The sequence below is a fragment of the Mustela nivalis genome (genome assembly GCF_964662115.1).
Source record: "Mustela nivalis genome assembly, chromosome: 9".
NCBI classification, from domain to species: Eukaryota; Metazoa; Chordata; class Mammalia; order Carnivora; family Mustelidae; genus Mustela; species Mustela nivalis.
The window spans coordinates 63,622,615-63,648,649 of record NC_139028.1 but is presented as its reverse complement, the minus strand read 5'-3'; the positions used below and the strand labels follow the sequence as shown (position 1 = coordinate 63,648,649).

The 26,035-nt window shown below is 52.5% G+C and overlaps 1 protein-coding gene across 13 annotated transcripts in view; it reads left to right on the top strand.

The window, feature by feature from the left end:
* The first annotated feature begins 1,031 nt into the window (after nt 1–1,031).
* Nucleotides 1,032–26,035, top strand: part of P2RY6 (pyrimidinergic receptor P2Y6) — a 38,126-nt gene continuing 13,122 nt past the window's right edge. For 2 of the 13 annotated variants that reach the window (XM_082682545.1, XM_082682536.1), the window contains exon 1: nt 1,032–1,229. The gene's annotated coding sequence lies outside the window, so the exon portion shown is untranslated. Of the gene's footprint in view, nt 1,230–3,114; nt 3,127–9,628; nt 10,352–14,412; nt 15,207–26,035 lie in introns of those variants that run through there. The other 11 variants (XM_082682542.1, XM_082682548.1, XM_082682537.1 and 8 more) reach the window with 11 other exon arrangements.

Here is a 26,035-nt window from a genome sequence, read left to right as displayed (position 1 = left end):
GAATGTTGACATTGATTAAGCACCACCTATGTGCCAAGTTCTGTCCGGTCACACTATCCTGACACTCACCATCCCCAGCATCACTCCAACTCCCATCTTTTTTTTTTTTTTTTTTTAAAGATTTTATTTACTTATTTGTCAGAGAGAGAGCGAGAGCGAGCACAGGCAGACAGAGTGGAAGGCAGAGTCAGAGGGAGAAGCAGGCTCCCTGCGGAGCAAGGAGCCTGATGTGGGACTCTATCCCAGGATGCTGGGATCATGACCTGAGCCAAAGGCAGCTGCTTAACCAACTGAGCCACCCAGGTGTCCCTCCAACTCCCATCTTTAGTGTGATGCTCCACCAGCTCCACGACCTAGGGTAAGATAATCTTCCCATACCTCAATTTCTTAATCCGTAAAATGGATCTGTAACACCAGGCTCCTGGGATTGTTATGATGATCAGGGAGCAGCCTCCGGTGTGGAAAGTGCCACCAACCCAGGCTGTAGGGGTACTTGGGCTCTAGAGCCAGACTGCCTGGTTTCAAATCTCAGGTCTGCCACTTACCAGCTGCATAATATTGGGCAAGTCACTTCATCTGTTTGTGCTTCCGTTTCTCCACCTGTAAAATGGGATTTAAAAAGTCCCTGGAATTGCCATGGGGATTAAGTGAGGTAACGGATTAAAATACCTAACATAGTCGGTGTCTGGCACATAACAGGTACTCAAGAAATAATTATTATTCCTTCCTCTCTGCCACCAGCTCAGAAATGCAGAATGTCAGAGCCCCAAAGACCCGAGGAATCACCACTTCCCATTGCCCCCAGTACAAAGAGGGAAACTGAGACCAGGGAACCTTAAGGATGCTGGAACCTGGACTAGAGTCCAGGGGATCACGATTCCCAGCCCAGAGCGCCGCCCCCGACGCCTGTGGCCTCTTCCAGACTCTTCTCGGCACCCCCTGCTCTCCCCAAGGGGCGGGCAACCCAACCGGGTCCAGCTTGGGCGGGACTCCAACGTGGCTGCGCGCCAGCCCGGCCCCGCCCCCGCCCCAGTCCTGGTGCTCGGGCTCGGGCTGCGAGGCACTCGGGAGGCGAGAGACGCTGGGCTGGGAGGGGGGACCAACTCCTGCGGCCGCTTGATTTGCGGGTTCGCCTCCTAACGACAGAGACGGAGGCGTGCGAGTTCGCCTCTCAGCGCCGAGGCGAGCGCTGTTTCCCGCCTGGAGCCGGCTGGTGCTGCGGGGCACAGGTAAGGGCGTGCGGGTCGGGGGAATCCAGGGACAGGAGGTGCCGGCAAGCGCGGGTCCGGAGTATGCCTGCCCGCCTCAGCTCCAGGCTGGAAGCCCTGCCGGGGTGGGGTTCCTAGGGGTGTGTGTGTGTGGTGTTGACAGTATGTAAGACATGAGTATGGAGTATGGGAAATGTGTGTGCCGGGTTGTATGCATTAGTGTGTGTGTGTGTGTGTGTGTGTGTGTGTGTGTGTGTGTGTGTGGCGTGTGACCAGTGGATTGTGGGGTGTGACCACACGCAGGAAGTGTGTGCATTACCTCCCAAAGCTCTAGGTGACTGTGCGGGAGGAACCTCGGGGTTCCATGTGTGCCCTCAGGAGTGTGCACACTGTGGCAGGCGCCGCGACACAGTGGTGCATACATACGCGTGTTGTGCCGGTTTTGAGATGTGTATTCCGTGTGTGGCACCTGTGCTGCCCTGTGTGGTGTGCTGAGCCGGGTGGTGGAAGGTGAGAAGCATTTGTGTAGCCATTACCCAGGGAAGAACATTTTTCGTGGCCCCAGGGTGGTTCTTACTTTTCCACGCAGCACCCCGAAAGGCTCTGGAGAATGAAAGCTCACCCCGGATCTGGGTGGAGGAAGTGCAAACAGTCCCACACTCACATTCACACACACACAGCTTCTCTGAAGTCTCCTAATCTTTAGCATTCATGTGGATTTTGCATTCTTCTCTGTAAGATTTCCGCATTGGTTTTAATGTAAAATATTGTTTGGGTAAGTTAGCATCCCGTGAGTTGACTCAAGGCTTGGCAGGGTTTGTCCTGGGGTGGGAGCCCTCTGGCACCTGTAGAGTAGGAGTCCCCTGCCTGTCCTCCAGACTGGGATGGCAGGACTTAACACAAGGTGTGGCTGGTGTGTGTTGTGCTATGTGTGCCTGTGTGCATTATGGGAAGCTGGAGTTGTGGATGGGGCCATCTACAACTTAAGGAAGGGGCCCCAGTGATGTGGGGGGTGTACCCCACATGAGGGGACTGTACTGGGGTCTGTTGGTTATTTCTACTTCAGCAGCAGGGGAGCAGAATCAATGAGATTCTCTCTTTTTCTCCACCGGCTGGGCAGAAAGAGGCTGCAGGACCACTGGGGACTACGGGGAAGGAGGTCCCTATGGCAGGTTACCACCTGGGACTGTTGAGGTGGTTGTGTTATCCAGGCTTGGTTAAATCCCAGCTCTGGCACGCTCTACATGTGGGACTTTGGTTAAAACCTGTCTGTGCCTTAGTTTCTTCCTTTGTAAGATGGAGACATTAATATAGTTGCCTCAAAGGGTCATTGTAAGGATATAAAACTCTAGCACAAACTCCAGCCCATAAAGTCCCTTAACTGTTGGTGATAAGACTAACTGCTGGTGATAAAACTATGATGGGTGTGATGGAGCCCCTACATGAGGGGTTCCCTGCCTGCCCCAGGAACCCCGATACCCACAGGAACAACAATTTCTCATGAGATAGGCAGTTGGGAATCTGAGAGTCTTCCATCCAAGCACATCTAGGGAATCCATTCCTGTCCCTGGTCTCCACCACTCTAGTACTCTACGTGACTCTGTGCTCCTGGGAAGATGCAGTCTGAAAAGGGAGGACGCCAAGTTTCTGGCAAGGCTGGAATGGAGTGTGGGAAGGAGGCTGGGGTGAAGTGCGAGGGTAGCCGTCTGACAGAGGACTCTCTCCTGACAAACACTAGAGGAACAAAAAAATGCTGGTGCATGTGTGCCCGCGCACACGTGTGTGTGTGTGTGTGTGTGTGTGTGTGTGTGTGTGTGTGTGTGTGTGTTTGGGGACTGCCAGGGGCAAGGGTGCCCTTTGTCTAGAATAAGGAAAGTCAAGAAGGGCAAGATCAAGAATGTTTGGTCCCTGGCCCAAGGTAAGCCCTGGGAGCTAGAGGGAGGAAGTGAGGTCAGAGTTAGAGCAGGTGGGACTGAGCTCCAGGCTGAGGTGACCCAGGAGACCCCTCAAGCTGGGCCTTCTTTAGGGGAGGGGAATGTTTGCGTTGGTGGAGCAAGAGCTGTTGTTCCTGATGACTTCATTGGGGCAGTTTAGAGAAGGTGCCTGGAGGCCTCGGAGGAGGAGGGGACATAAAAGGCAGTGTTGGGAGCTGTGGAAACATATTTAGGGAGGGCACCTAAATATATCCACTGTGGTGGCGGCGTGCTGTGATGGCCTGGCAGTGAGGCTCGGGACAGGACAAAGGCAGACCAGTGTCCCCACTGTCCCCACGCAGAGAGTGCTTTGGCCCCAGAGACCCTCTGTGCTGCTCCAGGAGGCCTGGAGGACAGAACTTTGCTGGGTTTCGGGAGACCTGGCCCATCCCTGACTGGCTGGGTGACAAGGCCAGCTCTCTCTTTTCAGCTGTCAGATTTCCTTTTAATCCACAATCCCAGCTGTAATTGTCGGTGATTCTACAGCCTTAGCCCTAAGAATCTATAATCTCAACTCACACATTCTTGAAGTCTATAACCTAAGCTCTGACTTTCTGTGCTCCAGCTGTAACATTCCCTGATTCCAGCTTAAAGTGTTCAAGGATTCTGACCCTGGCTCTGGAAGCCTGAGACACTTTCAAGCTTATAAACTGTCAGAGAAAATATGCTAGTGCTCACTTCTGCAGGATTATCTGAGAAGCTCCAGGAACTATCTGTCCACAGCCAAACGCAGCCATTGGAGCTCTTCCTGTCGTGGTAAGGGAAGGGGTGAGGGGAGGTCCCTGGTAAAATTGCCACGTGTTCCCTGGGATGGGTGACAGTGAACCCGAAGGCCCTTCCCCAACAGGGCAGTGGAGGTACTTGGAACTCATGGCTTTCAAGGGAGGGTGGCCGCGGAGAAGGAGTGGTTTGGATCCAGGGTTGGTCATCGTTCCCCTCAGGATCACTGAGTTCCTGAAGGGGACACAAAGAGGACAAAGGGAGAGAAAAAGAAATGGGGCTGAGGAGACCCCAAAGGCAAACCTCACTGTGTCGGGGACTCTCTAAGTACCTTAGGTTATTGAAAAAACTCTTGTGGGGTTCGCAAGAATGGCACCATTAATGCACAGCCGTGTTGGAGGTCAGCGTGGGCTGGGGAGTGGAGGGTGGACGGCCAGGCCCCTTGTCAGCCTGGACAAGTCACTTTCCCTCTCCAGAACCCCCTTTGCTTGGCTGATAAACTGTCACACAGGACTAAAACGCCCTGACCTCTTGTTCCTGCTCCTGAGGACAGCAGTCTTGTTGTGGGATACCTGGACCAGACTGTAGATATTAGTCGAACAGGTGAGGAGAGCCTGAAGAAATGAACGATCAGGTGAAGAGTTAGGAAAATAGAGCACGAAACACTGCGACTGTGACCTCTTGCCCCTCCTCTCTGCTCCGCCTCAGTCTCAGCCACATGGTCTCAGAACTGAAAGAACTGGGGAGGCTTGTCCTCTGGAAGAATGCAGGATTGGCTGAGAGTTAATAGATTGGGGAGGGTGGGGGGGACAGGCTTCCTGGGTGTCACCTCTTAACCTGTAGCCTTTCCACCCAGCCCGGCCCTGAGCCCGGACCGCAGGCCTGCTAACGCACAGTGCTCGCCCTGAGTTTTTTCCCACGACCACCCCCAAGCGGGGAAGGAAGGAGCTGTAGCTTGGGGGGCAGTGGTTCTGGAGACTGGGGTGGTGAGCAAGAGCCTCCCAGAGGTTGGGGAAGAGCAGACGCCAGAGTCCTGAGCCTCCAGGCTGTGTGAAGCGGGGTGAGGAAGGGAGTGGCATTACCATGAATGAAGAGGGAACAGGTAGCTTAACATTCACTGGTGCTTACTGTGTGAGGTGCTGTGCCCAGTCCTTATCTGTGTGCTCTCGGTCCTCTAGCACCCCCGCAGGAGCCAAAGGCTTGGGTGTATTCTGGGCTTTTCCCTCCATTTGGTGATCAAGCCCCACTGAACTTTCATCCCGAATACCTCTCCAGTGGTCCACTTGTCTCCTTCCCTATGACTCTGGCTCAGCTCAGGAACCCTCAGAGCCTCTCTACTGCTAGCCCCGTTCTTCCCTCCCTTTTTATTTTGGCTGCCAGGGAGCTCAGTCACCATCTTAGTCCAGATTTCTCTACCGTTTATTTCTGCTCTGCCTCTAATAGGATCATATGGCCTTTGTGGCTATTGTCTGCACTGCCTCCAGCCCTTTGAGGACAGAGTTGTACATTCTTTTTTTTTTTTTTTTTTAAGGTTTTATTTATTTATTTGACGGAGAGTGAGGGATCACAAGTAGGCAGAGAGGCAGGCAGAAAGGGCGGGGGAGGCAGGCTCCCCGTCAAGCAGAGAGCACAACGCGGGGCTTGATCCCAGGACCCTGAGATCATGACCTGAGCCAAAGGCAGAGGCTTAACCCACTGAGCCACACAGGTGCCCCCAGAGCTGTAAATCCCAAAAATATCATAAGTAAAATCTGATTATTTCCTAGGCTCTTAGGAGGAGGTTCACTGTCTCCTTAAGTTTTTCACTTTTTTTATGGCCTATCTCACCACACTGACTCCTACCCAGATATGGAGACATTGGTGCTGAATAGGGCAGTGTACTGGTCCAAAGCATTGTGTTCAAATCCTGACTTTGCTACTAATAGTTCGACCAGTCTTTAGTAAGTTACCCAACTGCTCAGTGCCTCTTTTCCCCATCTGTAATACGGGAATAGTAATGGTACTTCCCCTTTAGGGCTGTATGAGGGTTGAATAAGATGTTATAAGCACTGTGTGTTTGCCCATATAGTTGTTACCCAAATGGGCCTTTGCTGTCCTAGAAAGGCCAGCGGGAAGAAGAACTGGGTCTCTATGAAATGTTCTATATCAATGTTTCTAAATGTCACTGTATGCCTGGCTTCCTTGGGGATCTGATTTTTGTAGGTGAAGGCAGGGCCTCAGGGTGCATTTCTAACATGTTCTTAGACGATGTCAGGGCTCCTCAGTGAAGTTCCCACTTCAGTCCGTGTGGTGAGGATCAGATCGGGCTATGGCTGGAATCCAGGAGGAGAACCAGAGTGCGGTGGAGGCACCTGGGACTGGACCCCACCCCCACCATCCCGGAAGCTCCGTGGAAACTGGATTCCGAGCCAAGTCTGAGACAGGCTGAGAAGCTTCACCACTAGGTCACTGATACTCGGAAAAGCTTGATAAATACAGAATGAGTGAATGAATCACAAATCTCGTGCAGTGAGGGCTCTGGGGGAGGCTGGGCCCTCTCTGACTAGCAATGGCCCTGTGCCCCACCCGCACAACTCTCTTTCCCACATTCTGCCCCTGCGGCTCCCAAATCCAGAGTGACTGATTAGTCCAAGGCCTCCCCTTGAGCCAGAAACACACAGGATTAGGCAGATGGAGGACCACACTCCCAAAAGGACTTTGGTCTGCTCTCTCTGAGCACTCTGGGCAGGGTTTTGCCGGGTGGCCGGAGAGGATGGGCCAGAAAAACCACTTGGTGTCCTTGGGAAACCCTCAGCCTCTCTGGGCGGAAGCCAAGGACTCAGCTCTTCCCTGTGCACCCCTCTCTGTTCTGAAAGGTCTTAGAATGAAACTGGCTGTGGAGCCAAGTGGTCTCCCTGTGTATCCTGGGCTGCATGAGAGTGCACACTTATGCGGCTGCCTGTGTGCCTGGGGGTAGCAGCTGCCGGGGCCCCTGCGTGTATGTGTGGGCCCGTGTGGGTGGTGCGGAGTTGTGTCAGGGTCTGGGTGTGCTGGGTGTGCACCAGCGAGGGACAGCCCCTGCCAGCACGAGTTCCTTCCTCTTCCACCACTTCTCGGATGCGCCTTTGACCCTCCCGATGATGGGTAACAGCAGACCCCGGATGCGAGACAGAACGGGGTGCCCAGGTTGCAGAAAAGGAAAGCTGAGGTGCAACAGGAGGGCCTGGCCTCACCCTGTCTGAGGAGACCACCAGGCATGCTGCCTGCAAGCCTCAGGGAGGGTCCAGGCCCTTGGGGACCCCAGAGGAACCAGGTCTAGCCCTGAACCTGGGGCCAGGTGGTCTCCTGTTTCAGGCAGAGAACTCAGGGCTGTGTTTCCCTCCTGGATCCGGGGAGCAGCAAGGCGCCAGTGAGCAGCGGCCTTGGGTGTCTGGGTGTCTGGGACGTGCAGGACACTGTTGCTGCTTACTGGTGGCTCATCACGGGCCTTCTCAGTGGTCCAGTCTGCTCTGGGCCGAGAGAGCTTTATTGGACAGCTGGAGAAACCCAGGTTCTGGAAGAGGGGAGACTTACCCTGTGGAGTGGCTAGAGCTGTCCTATGAGCCCAGCTCAGAGTGAGGAAGGGGAGACCCTGAGACCCAGTTGGCAGCGGCTGCCTGTGGGGTGGGGAGGGAATGGGACTCTGAAGTTCATGTTCAGCAATCATCCAACAAGGACATGGGGCATAAAATGTAAAGTGCTTGGCTAGTGTCGGAGACTGAGGGGCTCCTGCCAGTGCTAGAGGTCAGGAGGGTGACTGGGGGGGTGGTCAGTGCCCACGTGCTGCAGAGGGTCTAAGGACCCCCGCGAGGCAGGGCTTTGACCTGGGGCACACACCCATGGTGAGGAGACTACGCCCATGGCTGAGCTGGGAGCGCCTGAGCCTGAGTTAAGCCTCTAAGCCTTCCTCCTCCTCTTGCGTAACTGCTTTTGTTCCCAGAGAAAATCGAGAGCCTACAGGGACCAGGAACCCCACAAATCTCCTGGGAAAACAAGGCTTGTGAACCAGAGGTTGACAGGAGTGGGCACATGTGTGCATCACACGCAGAGACACAGACACAGGCTGCCATGCATGTGAACACAGGCATTCCAGGGCCATTCCCATGGGCACACATGTGTGCCCTAGACACACGGGTGCAATTCTAAGCACGTGTACCCCTGTGAATACCTGTACAGTTTCTGGGTCAAACCCACACATGGCTGACACCCCCCTCCCTTGTAGACCACATGTACCCAACGTTCATCTAGTTTCATTATCTCCCAGCCCCGGGACCTGAGACAGAGGAGGTTGACCCTTATACCTACCTCAATCCTCCACCCTCTCCTCCTGGAATTGCCTTTCCCAGATCTCCTGGCCTTGTTCCTCTCCATGTCTCCTTCCTCATCTTCTTAAAGAGGAGAGGCTTTTCCTGTTGGCTGTTGGCCGTCAGACTGGGAACAGAGGTGCTTTTGTGTTTTTTGAATTTATACTCAGATCCCATTAAGCATCAAGGGCCTGCTCTGGGGGCTACGTCAGGGACCCACAAGCATGAGGAGGCTGTTTTTCAGACAAGCAGGGGTGTTAAGAATATAATATCCCCTCTCACATGGATAGCACTGAGAAGTTTGCAAACTGCCCTCTTGCCAGTGGCTTGCTCCTTCTTTATGACAGAAAGAGATACAGGTGTCTGCATCTCCTGTCAGATGGATGAAGAAACCAAGGCCCACAAAGAGATGGGACCTGCCTGAAGTCAGACAGCGAAGAAACCAAGGCCCACAAAGAGATGGGACGTGCCTGAAGTCAGACAGCGGGGTGAGGCAGAGTTAACCAAAACCCTAGTCACCTGAGCTTGAGCTGGGGAGAAGTGGTCACAGCCCCCCAGGGCATAGAGAAGGACATTTTGGCCTGTCCGCGGTGGGAGGATGGGGCAGCCTGCGACTACCAGGTAGGCCCAACGGAGGAGCACCTCACAGTCATTTGCCAGGAGCTGGCTGAGGGCAGCAACAGCCCTCCTAGGCCAGTGCTCTGCCGTGAGGCTCAGCCCTGAGTCTGCCCTTGTGGACATGCCAGAGGAGAAGGCAGGAGCAGGAGCAAGGACACCTTTGCCCCATTGTGGGATCCAGGCCAGTCCCTACCTGTGCCTATCTGGGTCTGCTCTCTCAACAATGGGACACTGGAGTTGACTGGAGAATGTGGAGCCTTCAGAAGGCTTCTCCATGGCCATGAGAGGAAGGCAGGCTCAGGATGTTCCATGCCAGAGCCCTGATGGTCCTGAGCCAAGGCCTGTGCCCCAGAGCCTGGGCCCACTTCTGAGAACCCCTGAGGCAGGGCCTGGCACAGAATGGGGACTCAGGGCTTGGGGTCTCCCCTGGGTTGGGTGGCCGGGGAGGATGGTGATGGCACCTGTCCAGCGTGGCTGAGATTGCAAGCCCCTAGCGCTTTGCCCTCCTTACCCTTCCTGATGTCGCTCTCCAGCGCATTACCTGACCTGCTCTGTAGTTACTAAACCCATTAACTAAAATAGACTGGTCTCCCTGATAGAATGTCAGTGGTATGAGGGTAGGGCTTAGTTTTGTGTTCTCAGATGCCTTGGACATTACCTGGACAGAGTAGGTACCCAATAAGTATTTGTAAAAACAAAACAAGACACAAAAAAAAAGAAGAAGGAGGAGGAGGAGGGGAACCAGTCTTCTGGAGGGGGAGGGGCTGTTCCAGGCCACCACTGGCTCTGGGCAGAGCCACCCTGTCTGCCCTCTCGTCAAGCCCAAGCTCGAAGGTGGGTTACAGCTGTCAAGAGGATGGTGGGTCAGGCTCAGCCATTTTTTTTCTCCGAGGCACCTTCAATCCAAGGAGTCATCTTAGGCCCTTAGGAGGAGCGGGTGGCATCTGGAGTCAGAGCTGTAGACGACAGAGCTGTTAACTCAGGGTCTCAGCCTCTCTTAATGGATCTTCCAGACACTGTTTAAAAAAAAAAAAACAGGTCATTTGCTCTCGGTGGCAACAAGAAGCAGGGCCATGACTCTCTCCAGACCTTTCTGAGAAAGGCCAGGAGAGGGCTGAGGGGTAGGGCAGAAAGGAGGAGGAGTGCCTCCCTGTGCCGTCGTGAAAGGCAATCTCAGACTCTTGTCCCAACAGCCCTCAGACTAAATGGGCGAGCACACTCAGGGAAGCACACCCAGACGATGGGGGGCCCCGCTCACAACTGGGTAGTGGCTGAATGAACTTGACTGGTTCTTGGGATTTGAGCCCCAGCCCTGCCTCTTGCCATCTTTGTGCTGTGGTAAGTTACTTCCCCTCCTTGATTTCTTGGTTTCTTGCTACCTCCTTGGACTTCTGTGAAACATGCATGTGACAGTTTGTGGCGCAGGAACTGGCTAGCTCTAGGGGTTGTTCTTGGAGTCAGAATTTGCTCCAGTGCTTCGTGGACCAACATGGAACTTACTAACTGCTGGGTAAGTGATCTGGGTTAATGACCCTGAGCTCCCACCTCCTCTCAACGCTTCACCCACAGTCCCCCTTGCAGCCACTGTGGCTGATCACAGGCTGGAGTGGGGGTGGGAGAAGACGCGGGGGTCTTCCTCCCTTCCTGATCCTGGTTGCACCTGGAGCCTGCAGGCCACATAGGACAGAGGAGATGAAGATTCGGTACTGGGGTCGGGGGCGGGGGGGGGGGGCGCTCCGTGGAGGGGTAGAATAGTAAAGATAGAATTGGGAGCGATGTTCCTCTGGTTTTGAGTTTCGAGTGGCACAGGACATGTTCCCTCTTAAGGCCTCAATTCTCACTCTATAAAATGGGGATAACAATGACGCCCCCTGAGGATTGAAAAATGTTAGGTATTGTATGCTGGTGAGGGTCGCCCAGGGAGGAGGCTAGGTTCTGCCCTCAGAGCCCTATGGGAGCCTATGGTGGGAGAGGCTTAGAAGGATTAGGTGACCCGATGGGGGTCCACAGAAAAGGCGATTGGGAAACTCTTGCCTCTGCCATCCCAGCTAAATCAAAGGACAGGCTAGAGCCGACCGCGTGTGACCGGTGGGGAAAGTGAGTTCTTGAGGCGCAGTGCGACTTGCTGAGGGAGAGTGAAGTGGGGTGAGTAAGTAAATCTGGGGTAGGAGGCTGCGTTCAAACCTTCCTGAGGTTTCTGGTGCTGTCTAGCTCCTGCTAACACCTCCGGGTTTGGGGGACGGGGGACACTGAGGCAGCACAGCCCTGCGATGGGCCCTGGGTGTGTCCTGAAGATGTCTGGGATTCACATATCATGTTTGCTCTGGAACGCGTCCCAGGCCAATTCAGGGACAACCTCTCACCCCTCCGTATGGAATGAGATGATAAATGAAAAGGCTCTTTGCAGACTACAAAGTTCGTGCCTCTGAGGGGGCATGAGCCTGTGTGTGCAAGCCCTTGGGGGTGTACGCACAAGCGAGAACATGCAGCTTGTGAGTGTGTGCGCACATGTGTGCAATGTGTGTATGTGGACATGTTCGCCTGGCCTGGCGGGGTGGGGTGACCCCACGCTGCCCAACTCTCCCTGTTTAGCTAGGGCTTTTCTCCTCTACACTTCTTACAATCTGTGTGTGTGTGTATGTGTGTGTGTTTCCTCACTGCTTCCTAGTTTACCAGAAAGGGAGCAGGCCATGGTCCAGAAACCTAGCAATTGTCTCTGAGCCTGCTGACTCTTCTTCCCTCCCGCCCGCCGTCGCCTCATCCTGTGACTGTCCCTAGAGGCCTGACTGCCTGTGGCTCCCAGCCTGGCGTGGTCTGCAGGGCTGGCGCCTTGCCTGGCTCCTCTGTGTGGCTCACCTGCCACCCTCATTTCCTTCCAAGACTCTGGGCTGGCTGCTGTCATGCCATTCTCCCATCCAGCCCCCTCCAGAGGGGCTCTTACGATTCCCATCTTACACGTAGGAAATGAAGCCTGAGTGAGGGGGAAGTGGCTTTCCCAGGGTTACCCAGCCAACTAGTGGCATTTCTGGAGTTTTTTAACCATGATCTGACTCCAGAGACTTTATTCTTAACTGTTGTGACTCACCTAGTGGGCATGTGCTGGCTGGTTGGCCGGATGAATAAATGAAGGAGAGAACAAATGAATGAATCAGTCAGGCAGTACTGAGCTGAAAGAGCAGGCGAAGTGAGGATAGCAATGGCTGCTGTTTATTGAGCACCTACTAGGTGCCAAGTGCTCCAAAGTCCTGAGACTGAACCAATGAATACAGCCAAGCTTGTTGTTCTCCCATTTTGCAGTTGAGAAAGCTGAGGTTCAGAGAATTTAAAGCATGGGACCTGGGATTCGAATTTGTCCTCCCCAGGGGAGGGATGAGTCGGCAGAGTCTGGCCACTGGTGCTCTCTGTAGCAGAGGCCAGACAAGACTCTCAGGCAGCTGTGTCTACAGAGTTCTCCCCAGTGACACTCCACCCCAGCTCTCTGGTCCCAGGCCCATTTCCCCATTTGTCTTTGAAATGGGTTCCTATTTTAGTCTGGGGTGGGTACTGGTGGCCCAGCTTAGACTCCTCCTCTCTGACTGTCGGTATGTCTGGTAAGGGCCAGAACCCCAGCCTGGACAAATGGAGGTGGCCTCCTATTCCCCCTGCCCCAGGGCTGGCCTTGTCACTAGCAACTGCCATGGGAGGGCAGGCCTGGCCAGGGTGCAGCTGTGGGTCTGTGGAGATGGCCTAGGCTAGGTCTGTGGTCTCCGTGCCCAGCACTGCGCTGGATGCCAGGGACCCAGGAGTGAGTAGGTGTAACTTTCCACTTAGTGAACTTGGGACGAGTGCTGAGCCCTAGGTGGCTTGCATTTCTAGTAGTGCGGGCAGATCCTGGTACCCTGACTTCCAGCGCAGCACTTGTTTGGGGGTGGGGGGGGTGGCTGGGACTGAGCAAGGGCTGTTCTGTGGGAGTGAGCTGACCTGCGGTGTCTAGGAGACAGATCTCAGCCCAAAGGGATGACATTGTCTCTTCTGAGCCTAGGGTTTGAGAACCAGCCATTCAGGTCAGCAAAGTTTTTCTGAGTACCTCCGATTAAGGGGCAGAGACAGGGGGAGCTCTCTGCATAGGGAAAAGAAATCAGATATTGAAATCAGAGCTGAGTTTGAATCTAGGCACCAGTATTTGCTGGCTGTGTGATCTCAGACAAGTTACCTAACTTCTTAGAATTTCAGTTTCCCCACCTGTAAAATGGGATGCTAGAGCATACCTGAAAACTCACAGAGTGGTAAATAAGACTGTGCACATAGCATTACTGTAGGTTCCTACAAAGTGTTAATTCATTTCCCACCTCACCCCGGAGAGCCCTTCATCTGAGGGAGGAGACTCTCCTCTAGGCAGCAGCTGGTCTGATGGTTAAAGCAGGAGACAAAACTTATAAAGATGTTAGGAGGAACCCTATAGATTCACCAACATTCGACATCATGGGGCACAGTCTCATTTCTCAGATCTCAAAGGGGAAATAGAGACTGGAAGAGGCTGATGTGTGAGACATCCTGAAATGTCTCTGTTGTAAAAAGTTGCTAGAATAAAGCAGATACTAAGTTAAAAATCCATCCTGGGTTTCCTGACCCTCTTAGAAACCTCCCTGTCAGACTCCCAGGCTTAGAGAAATTCACTGAGGACTTACTTTGTGCCAGGCCTAAACCACAGCTGTATCACAGATGTACTTTATGGTAACAGCAACAACCATGAAAGGCAAATACTATGTTTAATAAATAGGTAACCCAAAGCTGAGAGGGATGTGTAACTCATTCAAGTCATACAGCTAATAGTAGCAGACGAAGGTATCCCAGGGAAGACTAACCCTGAAACCCTTGACTCTCCTACTCCATGGGGCACTGGTTCCATTAAAAATGTCAAACCTCAGATAAGAAATACATAAAATAAAATGTTAAAATGGGAATGACAACATGAAAAAGCAGTAATTAAGACAATAGAAGTCAAAATCACAATATAATACCACTTTACCCCCATTATAGTGACTTTAATGAAAAAAACAGGGAGTAGCAAGTGTCGGAGAGGAAGCGGGGAAATTGAAGCTCCCATACATTGCTGCTGGGAGTGTGAAATGGCACAGCCATTTTGGAAAACAGTTTGGCAATTTCTCAAAAACTTAAATATAGAGTTACTATAGAGCCCAGCAATTCCTCTCTTGGGTATATATCCAAGAAAGCTGGAAGCATGTATCCATGCAAAAACTTCCTACGGTGTTCATCGCTGTGTTATCCATAATAAACAAAAAGTGGAGACAACCCAAATGTTCATCAACCAATGTGAGTCCCCTTTACATGAAGTCTCCAGAATGGGCAAATCTATAAATACCGAAAATCAGTAAGTAACTTCCTCAGGATGGAAGGAGAGAGGAATAAGAAGTGCTAACGGGTACAAGATTTCTTTTGTGGTAAGGGCAATGGTCTGAAATGAGATAGTGGGGATGGTTACACAATCTTGAGAATATACTAAAAGCCACCGAATTGTACATTTTGAAAGTGTGGATTTTATGGTAGGTGGATTACGTGTTCATTTTTCAGAAAACAGAAGCAGGAACATAAAAGGGACACAGAAGGTTGAGACTAATGTGGACGCTAGGGCAGAAGCACAGAGAAATTCGACTGTGAGCTTCCTGGCATCTGGAGCAAAAAGGGAGAAGCATCCTCCTGGAGAAGGAAAAGGCCAGCTCCGAAGGAAGGCCAACTCTCCCACAGTTTCACTCTAAGGCGAGTGTCCTCCAAGCCTGAGTCGGCTGACTATCATAATAAATTGTCAAAAACACGAATTCCCTCCATCTCCCACCAGCAATTCTGAAACAAGGATCATCAAGAACTTTGAAGGGCCATCCAAGCTGCCAGGTTAGCCTACTGCACTTCTGACAGATGCTGGCAGAAGACCTGACTCCTGGTTGCAGACGGAGAACTTTGTTCCTCAGCAAAAGAAGCAGGGAGAATGTCGGTATTACCACTGGCTCGGCAAGCCGCAGTTCCCACAAGGGCAGTAGAACACAAGGCCGAGTAATGCCTGCACACACAGTGGGCTGCGTTTTGATAAAAGAGCCTGGACCTGAGGCAACTGGAATCTTTTACAATGGGCAGTCAGCCTGCCTGATCTTTGCCCCAGAGGAAGGCATCACCAGCTGTGGGTTTTCCCCTCCTGATGTCAGCCAGTTCTGACACCAGCTCTGAGGGGGTAGCCTGGACCTCACAGGGGAAGGGTTCAGTCCCACAGGACAAGACTGTCCCCCAACTCAGATGCCAGTTACCAATCCTGTACCTCGCATGCTTCTGATGGACTAGCTGTAACTCAGGAGTTCCTACAACCCCCTTCTCAGGTTTGATAATTTGCTAGAATGGCTCACAGAACTCAGGAAAGCACTTTATTGAACTATTACTAGATTATTATTGGTTTTTTAAAGATTTTATTTGAGCGAGAGAGCACAAGCAGGGGGAGGGGCAGAGGGAGAGGGAGAAGCAGACTCCCCGCTGAGCAGGGAGCCTGATATGGGGCTTGGTCCTATGATCCTGGGATCATGACCTGCCCCTTGAAGGCAGATGCTTAACGGACTGGTTAACCCAGGTGCCCCCTACCAGATTGTTTAAAGGATACAACTCAGGAACAGCCAAATGGAAGAGGTACATAGGGTGAAGTATGAGGGAAGGGACACAATCTTCCCAGCTCTTGACGTGTTCACCAACCTGGAAGCTCTCCAAACCCTGCCATTTTGGTTTTTTTAAGAAGGCACCATTACATAGACATGATTGCTTAAATCACTGGCCATTGGCAACTGACCCAATCTCCAGCCCCTTTCCTTTCCCTGGAGATTAGGGAGCAGGGCTGAAAGTTCTAAGTTTCTCATCAAGATTTGTTCTTTCTGGCAACCACCCCCATCCTGAAATCATTCAGAGGCCAGCCAAGAGTCAACTCGTTAGAACAAAAGATGCTCCTATCATGCAGGAAATTCCAAGGAATTTAGGAGCTCTGTGTCAGGAATCGGGGACAAAGACAAAAATATACATACACATACATATATATGTGTGTGTGTGTGTGTATACACACGTATGTGTGTGTATATATGCATGTATGTATATACATATATATAAAGATTTATTCATTCTAGAGAGAAAGCATGCACTAGTGGGGGAGGGGGAAAGGGGGAGAGAGAATCTCAAGCAGACCCCCCCACACACACACACACTGAGCACAGAGCCCGATGCAGGGCTTCATCTCATGACCAACCCTGAGATCATGACCTGGGCCGAAACCAAGAGTTGGCTATTTTAACCAACTGAGCCACCCAGACGCCCCCCCACCCAAATATGTTTCTTACGGCACACCTAAGAGTTACCATTTTAACCTTTTTTGAACGCACAGTTCAGTGGCATTAAGTACATAGTTGTGTAATCAAAATCACCATCCATCTCTAGGACTTTTTTGTCATCCCAAACTGAAATACTGTGCCCACTAAATAATAACACCCCACTTCTCTCTCCCCCGGTCCCAGGTAACCAGTGTTCTCCTTTCCACCTCTATGAATTTGAATGTTTTAGATACCTCACATAGGTGGACTCATACAGTATTTGTCCTTTGTATCTTGTTCGGGTCCCTCAGCATTGTGTTTCCAAGGTTCATCCATATTAGAGCGTCTGTCAGAATTCCCTTCCTTTTGAAGGCTGGCTAGTGTTCTGTTGTAGGGATTGACCACTGTTTATCCATTCTTCTGCTGATGGACAGTTAGGTTCTTTCTACTTTTTGGCTACTGTGAATAATGCTGCTGTGAACACTGGTGTATTCATATCTGTTTGAGTCTGTTTACAAATAAGTTTCAATTATTTTTACCTAGAGGTGAAACTGTTGGATCTCTAAGGCAATCCTATGGGCTGTTTTTTGTTGGTTTTTAAGGAACCGCCATACTGTTTCTCAGAGCAGCTGCGCCATTTTGCATTCCCACCAGCACAAGGGTTCCAGCATCTCCGCGTCCTTCCCAGAACTTGCTGTTTCCTGGTCTTTTGTTTTGTTTTAAATAGCCATCCTAATAATGAGTGTGAGGTGGTTTCTCATTATGGGTTTGACTTGAGTCTCCCTAATGATGAGCAGCAGCTTTTTGTGTGCTTATTGGCCATCTGTGTGTCTTCCTAGGAGAAATATCTATTCAAGTCTTTTGCCATTTTTTGAATTGGGTTGTTTCGCTTTTTTGTTGTTGAGTTGTGGGAGTTCTTTGTGTGGTTTAGATATTCATCTTTTTTCCAGGTACATGATTTGTAAATCTCTCCCATTCTGCACAAAAGTTTTAAATCTTGATGAAACCCAATTTATCTGTTTTTTTTCTTCTGTGGCCTGTACTTTTGGTGTCCTAGGGGTCAGGGCTGCTTTGATTTCAAGTGACAAATGGAACTGCTTTAGGCAAGAAAGGTATTATACGTTAAAGTAAAGAAAAAGTCAAAGGTAGACCTGGATGAGGCCTGACTAAATCTAGCAGTGAAAACGATGCCATCAGCACTCTTTTTGCATCCCCCCTCCTGACTTTCTCCTTGTTTCCTACATTGGCCTGCAACTTCTTTCTAGAAGCACCAGGCTTCCATGACCCTCACAACTAATAATCCTAGAGGAAAAGGGAGAGAAACTTTCAGACTGGTTCCCCCAAAATTCTTAGAGCAAACTCTGATTGCTTTCCCCTAAACCAATCACTAGTAATAGGTCTGTATGGAGGTTCTAACTGGTCAGCTCGGGGTCGGATGCCCACTTCAAATGAACAAGATCACCATGCAGTGGGGGAGGGAGCTTCCCATAGCAAGAGATGCTTGACAGGCAAACATTCCTCCCCCAAAGAGGTCTGGGAAAGGGCATCCCTCACCTCAGACTTCCCATGGGGAGCCTTGGGAGAAGTATAAGGAATCCTTTTAGTTGCTCCCAGATGACTTCCTTCCCTAGGGGAAGTCCCGTGACTAGTGGGAGTGTGAGCTCCGGTCAGGCTGGGTTCCAGGCAGGTTGGGCAGAGATTGGAGGGGCTGGATTTCCCTGGCACCTGAGAACCTCCCTACTCCAGCCCTAGTGTATTGTGGGAGCTTAGGACATGTGCCTCTGGAGCCAGACTGTATAGGCTCCTAGCCCAGTAGCCATTCTTTCTAACTGTGCTACCTTGGGTAAGTCAGCGAACGTACCTGTGCCTTGGTTTCTCCACTTGAGGGATTAAACGGAGATAATACCTGTCTTATCTCACAGGTCCATCATGAGGATTGCATGGAGTGTGGTATATCTGGCATACAGTAAGGGTCCAATAACTGAATCATTAGTAGGATTCATTGGGGACTCTTTTCCAGCTGCATTTGCCAGTACACTGGCAGCTCCAGCTGGGCTCAGCATCCTTCAACATGCCCCATCTAGCCTCAGCCTTTGCTGTTCCCTCTGCCTGAAATGCCTTTGCCTCCATGTACACTTGGCCATTCCATTACTGCCTCCTCCACGGAGCCTTCCCTGCATGCAGAACCATCCCCTCCCCTTGCCTGGGCTTCAGCAGGAGTCTGGAGCATGGATGCCTACCTCAGGTAATGGGCCTTTCAGGATCCCTGTCTGCACTGAGCGCCTGAGGGCAGGACATGGATCTCCTCTGTCACTGAGCCCACGGCGGGGGTTGGCCAGCGGCAGATGTGAGGAGCAGGCAATCCGGGGCCGGCGGAAAGAGTTCTGAGTGAGGAGCAAACGTCCCAGGAACTGAAAGTAGCTCTGGGCCCCGCAGGTTGCATGTGAGGGACAGGCATGAGTGCTAAGAACAGAGATGTCAGCAGGGCCCTGCTTGGCCTTTATCTCCAGGCCCTGAGGAACCATAAAATGCTTAGGCAGGGGAGCGATGAGGTCAGATTTTTGCTGAGCAAAGATCCCTCCAGCTGCAAAAAGACGACGAGCTGGCTGGGGAGATGGAAGACAGCTCTGGGTGGATGTGGTCTAGGCTGAGGCAGGGACCACAGGATGAGATGAGCAGACAGTCTGATGGATGTTAGTTTTTTTTTTTTTTTTTAAAGATTTTATTTATTTCTTTGACAGACAGAGATCACAAGTAGGCAGAGAGGCAGACAGAGAGAGAGGAGGAAGCAGGCTCCCTGCTGAGCAGAGACCCTGATGCAGGGCTCAATCCCAGGACCCTGGGATCATGACCTGAGCCAAAGGCAGAGGCTTTAACCCACTGAGCCACCCAGGCGGCCCTGGATCTTAGTCTTGGTGATTGATTTTAAGTGGAAAGTGGCAATGGGCACGTCCTGCCCCCCGACCCCCCACCACTGTGGATGAGGCTGGATGCAGACGGGCACCAGAGCTGACCACCTCCAACAGTCAGTAACCATATCCCGCATGCAGTCCCACATGCTCCCCACAGCCCGTCCCCTTCCCGGGGTGGGGTCCAGGTCAAGCACAAGCCTGGACACTGAGGAAGTTTGGTCACATCTCTAAGCTCCAGGGACCAGAGCCAGGTCTCTTCACCCACCCCACCCTGGGAGAGCTGGTAGGGCTGGGGACAGGGGCCGGGCCTGGCTGAGCTGTGCTGGTGAGATCATCTGACTCCCTTGGGCAGGGTGGGACCTGGACTGGACAGAAAAGGGCCCAGCTCCAGCCCACAGTTCCCTGGAGCAGATGGCACATGGTTTCTTCCTGTTTTGTCCTCTCAGCTGTGCCTGGCAGAAACACAGGCTGGTATGGAAGGGGGGTGCCCCCAGGAAACAGTGCTGGCCACAAGGGCAGGGCCAGGACCACATGCTTGTGCTCTAAGAGCTCCACCCCTCCCCAGCTGAGTCTCCTCAAGAATCATGAATCCAGCTGTCCCCTGGCAGGGCCAGGACTAGGACCCAGGAATTCTATCTCCCACACCTGACACCCATCTCAAGGCCCAGAGAGCTGTGTTTCTCACAGGTGCCGAATGCCTCTCTTCTCTGGGCCTCAGTTTCCTCAGCTACAGAATGGGCATAAATGGAAGGGAGAACTCAGGAAGCTCTATGGGCTTCCCTCCCTAGATGGAGAGGAGAGGGCCTACGTGGGCCTGGCAGTTGGAGCAGGTTATCCTTCCAGACTCCTTATCTACCCAGGAGAGGAGAGTCAGATTGGAACAGCAGCCTCGAGAACAGGGTACAGGGGCAGAAGGCCCCCCATGGTCTCACTTCAGGGTCGCAGGCCATCCTCTTAGCTGCTCTGGACCTTGGATTCCTGACTGTGAACTGAGGACTGGATCAGGGCATCTCTGAGAACCTGCCCTCTTCCAACCTATCTTTTTAGCCCTCTGGCTATCAGGGCTTGTTCAGGGGTGTGTAGAAGAGGGCTGTGAGCCTGGCTTTTAAGGCCCCTAATTTGGCCCAGGACCCAGGACCCCACTTGGTCCTTGTCCTACTGTCTCTGACCATGACTCTCTCCTTAACCAATCCCACCCTCCATCCAGCAGCGCGGAAGACCGCCTTATCTCAAATTTGATCATACCTCTACCCTGCTTTATACACTGTCGAGGGCTCCTTGATGGGTACCCACAATACAGGGGCCAAATTTATAGCCTGGCATTCAAGGCCTGTTGGGACCTGGCTCTGATGCTCTCTCAGCCTCACCTCCTGCAAACACAGACACCTGCAGTTACCCTGTGCCCTCATACCTCCAGCAGGCCTCTCTGCCAGGAACACCCTCCCCTTTCCCGTCCACCTGCCGCCAAAGAATCGCCTCTTCCAAGGATCCTTCCTTGATACCCCTGGCAGGGATGGGGCCCTTCTCTGTCTTCCTGTGACAGAGGTAAACCCCTTCATCTGTCTTTTCCATCAGCTGGGGCTCCTCCAGGACAGGGACCAAAGCCCAGTGAAGTCCCTATGCATTGTAAGGCTTCCTGCCAATACATGTCAAAAGTGTGAATGAATGAATGAATGGGTAAATCAGAAAAGGCAGCGAGGCCATCTCTCAGCTGGGCTGTGATGAAATTATGAGTGGTAATAGAAGCTTCATGGAGGGAATATCTACTTGTTCCAGATACTGGCTGGGTGTTTCAGATTCATTACGTAATTTGGGCCCCAACCGTGTCAGGAGGTGGATATGATTATCTCTGTTTTATACTTAGGGACCTGGGGCTCAGAGAGGCAAAAGCACCACTCACGAGCTGTGGAGCCAGGACAGGATCCGTGCCCAAGAGGTGCCAAGCTCTGCAGAGGGAACAGCTATGTGTGGCCGAGGGGTTGCGGGTGCCAGGGATGGGCGGTTAGATCTATGTGACCTTGGGTGGTGGGGGGTAGGTTAGGAGGAGTGTAGGGGACCTCGTGGAAGAAACCCTATTAACGGGGTTTGAAGAACTCTGGGTTTTCCAGGGAGCTCTGAGCAGAGACCTGTTCTGGGATGAAACCTCCTATTTCCCATGACCCGGGTGACACTGGGGGTAGCATGCCCCCCACCCTCACCTGTTGCATGATCAACAGCCTCTACTGTTTGTGATGTTCTCTCAAGCCCATATCATGAGCCATGGCAGGGTGTCAGGCCCCTCTTCTGCTCCCTCCAGAATCCCCAGCTGTCACCTATACAGACGTTCTAGAGGTGCCGCTGATCAGCCCGGGCCCCCGTCCAAATTCCCAGAAGAGCCCAGGCCCATTCCTGGAAGCCACAAAGACAGCTCCCCTCCCCCAGCCCTACCTCATCCTCACGGCACCAAACGCGAGCGACCTCACAGTGGCCTGTTTTTTCCCCAAAGCCTGTTATGTCAAGATCACCTCTGAGATTTCCTCGGGATGGAGCTCAGAGGTCACTGGTTCCCACGGTCCCATCTCACCAGCCTCACCCAGAAGGATAGGGTGCCCACCCCTCTTCCCTGAGCTGGCCCCACGGCTCCCTGCGTACGGCACCCTGGGCAGGTTGTAAGGGGATGAGAAATGAGGGCAGGGAGGAAGGATGGGAGGCAGAGGACTCGTGGACCAGCTGGACTGGGAGGGAAGAAGCACAGCTGGAGGCAGGAGAGGATGAGGGAGTGTGGGCTGAGGGGAAGGACTGAGGGCTGGGCCAGGGCTGGAGCGGTGCTGTAGGAGGCCGCCTGGGGCCCAGGAGGAATGAGAGACCAGGAACGGATTCAAGTTTATTTAGGTGACCAGGAAGTCGAAGGAGGCCCTTCTGAAGGGGCACTCTGAGCTCTGAAGGAGGAGTTGAAGGCTGTTGGGGTTGAGGGTAGGGCTGACAAGAAAAACTGGGCAAAGGCTCTTAGAAGAGACAGGAAAGGGCCCATTCGAGAACAGGCAGACATTTGGGGACTCAGCCAAGTGGGGTGGTGACCCAGTTGGTGGGGCCTCAGGGCCAGTGAAAGGCGGCCCCCTGGGTGGCCTTGAAGTCTCTATCAGCACCCGAGCTCCAGTAAACGTACTGTAAATACACTGTAGTTTGCGATACAAGCATAACGTCATGCCTAGTCCCCTCTGCCTCCATCACATTTCTGCCCCTTGGTCCTCTCTTGTAGACATTCTTGAGTCACCCCTAGAAATTCCCCATCCATCCATCCATCCATCCATCCATCCATCCCATAAATATTTACTGACTACCTGCTCATGTGAGGTGCCACCCTAAGCACTGGAGATGCAGGAGTGAGTAAAACAAACGACCCCGGCCTGGTAGAGTTAAGGTCATGGTGGGAGGAAACAGACAGTAAGCAAACCAATAAATAGAATCATATGTTAAAAGATGACAAATGCTATGGAGAAAAATATAGCGGAGAAGGGGAATAGGAAGTGTGTGGGTCTAAGGTGGGAAGTGGCCATATTAGGTGGTATGGCAGGGGAGGGCCTCCTGGAGGAGGTGACGTCTGCCCAGTGGTCCTCAGGCACACGCAGCACGCAGCCACACACTCTGTGGCAGGAACCGCCTGTGTCATGGCTGACCTCCCACATTCAAAGCCAGGTAGTTGCCCTGCTTTGATTTCCTCCTTCCAGGTCAGCCCTCAGATGCCTACAAAGCATGTCTTCTCCCACGCTAGGCTGGCCACAAATGGAACCCCAGTCCTACGTGCCTGACATTTGCAGGCAAGGATTAGGGGTTTGGTGGAAAGCAATCCAGCCGATTGGAAAACCACCAGCTGATTGGTGGCCTTGGCAAGATACTAAGCTTGGGTGGGGGGTTGCTCAGTTTTATCCTCCCAAAATGGTAAGAGGAGACCATGTACCCCTTACAAGCGTCAAGCAAAGGGTTTTGTCTTCAGATTTGGAAATGGGCATGGCTCCCTGGCCTCATGTCTGGTTTATGAGCTCCACCACGAGGTTTCCTGGGCATGGACAAGGAAGAGCACTGGATTTGACCTGTTGGAATGAAGACCAGCTGATGAATAGTCATGGCACATTCTCTGCAGGGGATCCTGGGACCTGGGGACTTGGGGAGAGCCGAAGCAGGCCAAACAGGAAGGGAAGCAGTGGCTAGGGGCAGATCTCAGGGCGTTGTGTGAAGAAGCACATCTCCCAGAGAGCTTTCTTATGGTGGAATGCAGCAGCCTGGGAGAGATGGAGTGAGTCCCCTGTGATGGGCAGCATGCAACTAAAGAACAGACAAGTTCTGTCAAAGAGGCTTCAGGAGCCTCCTTCTCTGAGAGCCTAGGGAGAGCTCAGGGTCAGATTCTCTTAAGGCATCTCTGGCCTCTAGAGTCCAGAACACAGAGCCCTGTCATCGACCCCTAGGCTCTGCGACCCCAGTTGGGTCTCCTCTTGCTGCCAGGTGGACTAGATGCTGGGGGTGGTCAGAGCAGGACCAAGGCGAAGGAGCTGCCTTTCATGGGAGGTGAGAGGTTATTTGAGACTTCTTGCCTAGGAGAGCTTTGGACAAAGTTGCCTACCTTTGGGACCTCATGGTCTGTGTCAGAAATGGGCAGGATCATAACCCACAATGAACATTCAGGCAGTGGTGGCGGTCTGCCTTTCCTGAGAGCTGGAGTCTGGGGGACCCAGGTAGGCGCAGAGGGGCTGCTCCCGCAGCCGTAACCTTCATCCCCCTGACAAGTCTTCCCTGTTGTCAACCAAGACAAAGATTTTTTTTTTTTTTTAATAGAGACCGGCAGCACCAAGGACAGAGCCCTGTGGCTCATCTTTACAGACTAGGCTCACTCAGTCAACATTTCCCAGTGCCACTTGGGAGCTGGAGCTCCAGGGACCCCAAAGTCAAAGCAGACTTTGTCCCCAGTTCCTAACAAAGTTAGAGAAGGGAGGGAGTCTGGCTGACATTGACTCTCAGGCTGGTCTTCTTTTCTGCCCTGACTCTTGGCCCCCATTCCTGTGTCCTGTCTTAGGCCACTGTGTTCCTGAGGGGCAGGGAAGGCTGGTAGATTTACCATGCACCTTGGGCAAGTTCCTAATCTCTCTCGCCTCAGTTTTCAGACAGGGGAATGTTGTCTCTCTTCCGGAGCATAGGCAATATCAACATTTAGGTCTGTGTCCCGTCCTGGCTTGCCACGACTCACATTATCACCCTTAGGCAAGCCACCAGACTTCTCTAAGCCTGTCTCTTCATCTTCAAATGGGGATAAGACCCTCCACCATGCAGGATTGTTGTAAAAGCAAATGAGATCTTGCAGCACAAGCCCTGAGCTCGATGGCCAGGAAATGACACAGCTACAGTGAAGTAGCTCAGGAAAGGGAGCCTTGGGGAGGTGCAGTGACCTTCTCAGGGTCCCATAGTAGGTGGGTGATGAATCCAGGACTGAAAGCTGGATTTCCAGCTTTCCAGGCTCCTGCCCAGGAGCTACTAAGACACAGTGGTTGCTCTACGGGCTGCTGGAGGAGGGGCTCTCCTCATGGGAAATGAATTGGGGGCCTCCCTGACAGCCCCCTTAGGGATCAAGCTTGACCTGAGAGTCCCTCAGTCCCCACCTGCCCCTCTGCTGGTGGCCTCCGGGTACACAGCCAGTTCCAGCCTCCCCTGAAGGCCTCCAGGGATGAGCCTGTGAACATGTGATGTGGGAAGAGGAGAGGAGACACGTGGAGGGTGCAGGTGCGGGTCTATAGACAGGACTCCTGATTTTAAGTGACAGAATCCTAGGCCAGATGGACTGCAGCAAAAAGGGAATTTTTCAGTTCATGCCATCAGAAAGTTCAGTGGAAGGTAAAGCTTCAGGCGTAAGTGGAACCAGGCACTCAGTGGTATGCTCAGGACACTGTATATTCTCATTTCTCCACTCTGCCATCCCTTGGCTTTATTTTGCACAGTTTCCTTCCTGGTGGTAATATCACCATTGCATAGGACAGTAGCTGGCATATAGTTCACGTGGCTCTAGAAGCTCCAGGATCACTTCCTACCAGCTTTGCAAACCAGCGGAAACCCTGCCTCCTCCCCAGTGTTCCAGCAAAATGTCCAAAATTGACTATGAGGCACATAGCGAAGCTCACCCATCCACCCCTGAGCCTGTTCAGGGCCTGAGGACATACTCTTCTCTCACAGGCAGGCCTAGGTCACGGGTCTGCGACCACAGATCGTCAAGACTTGACAGGAAGGAGGGGATCCCCAAATGAAAAATAGAGGAGGCGAGCCATCATCATGAGAGGGGTCTGGACTTGGCTGGAAGGAACTGTGAAGGAGAACTTACTTCCTGCAGGACAAGCCAGATAGCTGGAGATGGACCATGTCTTCCCCAGAGGTTATCTGGTTATCATCTGGAAGGATGGGTGGGTCCTGAGGTCACCAAAAGAGACTGTCAGCCAACCACAGTCCTTGCCGGTAAACAGTAGGTTCTTACTTGAAGGGGAATCCAAGTAGCATACCTCTACAGGGGCATTAAAAACCAAAACCAAAATCCAAAAAACCTGAGCAGGGTCCAGGCAAGGCACAGAAACCCTCTCACACTAGTTTCAGGGAAGAGGGGGGGGATTGGAAGGTTCTGGAATCTTCCAGAGCCCTGGGTGGGAGGGGCCGCAGCCCATGGGCATGGATTTGGAAAGCTGGCACCATGGACCCCACCATCCCTGGGACACTCCAGGCCCCTGTCCTCTCTCCCACGGTTCCCCAGCCCCGAGGCTGCCCCATGCCTTCTCAGTCCTGTGCCCACCTGGGCCACCATGGTCACTGACCTCTTCAGTTCCCTTCCTAAGAGAGAACCTCTTGCTAACTGGACCACGCCCCAGCTTCGTCGTCTATAAAGCTTAGGTGGAAACTGAAGAGAAAGTGAGATGCGGCATTTTGGACAGTGACGGCGTGAAG